Source organism: Monopterus albus, unplaced genomic scaffold, assembly GCF_001952655.1.
Source record: "Monopterus albus unplaced genomic scaffold, M_albus_1.0 scaffold148.1, whole genome shotgun sequence".
Taxonomy (NCBI): Eukaryota; Metazoa; Chordata; class Actinopteri; order Synbranchiformes; family Synbranchidae; genus Monopterus; species Monopterus albus.
In genome coordinates this window covers 283,761-285,785 of record NW_018128028.1, presented here as the reverse complement: position 1 = coordinate 285,785, position 2,025 = coordinate 283,761, and the positions used below count along the sequence as shown (strand labels likewise).

Sequence of the window (2,025 nt, the reverse complement as noted above, 5' to 3'; positions counted from 1 at the left end):
GGCACAGCAGGACAGACAGTATCATCAAGTATCAAGATTTTACAACAGCTTTTTCCCTGCCACAGTAAGACTGATGGCAAATACGAAAATGTGAGAAAATATGTGCAATAACCGCTTAATAGACATGTGCAATAACCGCTCACTACCTCACCAAACGTAATGACACATCCAACTCCACCATGTGAATTACTAAGTGTGATGTTCACTGTGGGAAATACTATTACTCTATTTTTGTGTATTGCGGTTTTAATGCTTTGTTGCCTTTATGTAACTAAGTGTTCTTTCTGACTTGTGACTCCTTACCTGACTCCAAAGGAGAGCTGCACAAGAATTCCTAGACTGTCTGTTTATGCGTAAATGGTAAATAAAAATCTTGAATCTATGGGGAATACTGTTAAAAAAAAACTCATAAAACTAATTTAATTCATCCACAGCGTTTAGATTTTTTTTGTTTGCTTGCTTTTAGTGTTTTTTTTTGTTTTTTTTTTACTTCTGAGCTTCACTAGCTACTTAGCTTGCTAAATTGCTAAACTCTGACAAGTCCTGACTGCAGCTAAACATTGATTGGCATCACAGTGGAATACAAATCATAGTCTATCAGTCTGACTGCATTGCATATTTATGCTTAAATTAATATATTCATATTTGCATGTAAACTATTGTTATTTTGTCTGTTTGTGTGCAGATTAAATAAACAAGACCCCCATGAGTTTTACTGTAGGTGTTGGTATGTGTGTTTTTGAACAGTGAAGAGAATCAAGCTACCTGTCCTCCGCTCTTCACAGTCTTTATGCTAGGCTACACTAAACACACCCAGGCATTCTTGTCCATTTTTTATTTTTTTCAAATGTGTAAAACTATGCCTTCAAAGGTCAGTGATAAACTACAACTTATTTTTGTTTGTCTAATCTGAGCAAATATTTTTTTTGTTGAGATTATCGCTCAAATAATATTGAATTTTAAAGGACATACAAGACAATAATATCTAATTAGCACTATTAAAAGCTAGTTATCCCCATCTGCCACAAAAATCAGAGGGTTTAATGGACAGGGCAGTTAGCAATGAAATCTGTCCATCTCGACTGGAGTCAGGTCTTGTTGTCTGCCTAACCAAAGAGGCTGAAGGGAAAGGTTGGTGAGTTCCAGTCAGAGGTTCAGTATATCTCTGTGTCATCAGTGTCTTGCTGTGTGCTCCATCCCAAGGTTTCTGCTTGTAGCCGTTGCCAGGCTGGCTGTGAGCTGTGTGCAGCGAGTGAAGGATAAAGCCTTTTTATGCTCAGCTCCAGGGCATGTGGAGGGAGGAGGCTTACGGACAAAGTCAAGGTTAGCCCACAGTAGACAAGGGTGGAGCTGTGGGGATGTCCAAGAAAATGTAGCAGGGCTAAAAGTCTGAAAGTCAGACCCATGACAGAAGAGGGAGGCATGATCTGTCTAGCTCTGATATCACAGCAATGATGCAGAAATTTCTTTTGGCAGAGCTTTCTGTCACTTTGTTATTAGATGCAGATTGATGGATTCTAAAAGTCAACTCCTGCTATTTCTGCATTACAATCAGCTCATATCATTTTTGTTTGTATTTCACTTCTTAATTTGTTTCCCTGTCTGACATCCTGCAGAGCTGAAAGTTTAAATCTGACGTGGAAGCTGTCAGAGAACACTGACCCACTCGGGCAGCTTGCTAGCATGAGTGAAAGGCTTTGTGTGTTTGTGCTCCCTCATGCACCATTTTTTGTGAAAAACCTTTTGTGGACAACCTTCAGATGTTCCAGAAAGAATGAGAGAAGTGGTTTGTTTAATTTGGGAGGCTGCTCAGTCCAAGCAGGGATAAAGGCTTTATTGTTTTGTGCTACTGTATATCAGTATACTCAGGTCGGTTAAAGTTCAGCATAGTTAAATGTTGCACTGTAATTGTAGTCATAGTGAAACTGAAAACATCCTTCAAAGATTTTTATTTTCTTTTTTGCAGTTTGAGATGTAATGTGAAGATACAAGTTTGCTTTTCATTACTCTCTACTCCTACTCAGC

At 38.6% G+C, this 2,025-nt stretch overlaps 1 protein-coding gene across 1 annotated transcript in view; it reads left to right on the top strand.

The window, feature by feature from the left end:
* Positions 1 to 2,025, top strand: part of gria3b (glutamate receptor, ionotropic, AMPA 3b) — an 87,570-nt gene that overhangs the window by 53,234 nt on the left and 32,311 nt on the right. The window lies entirely within an intron of this gene.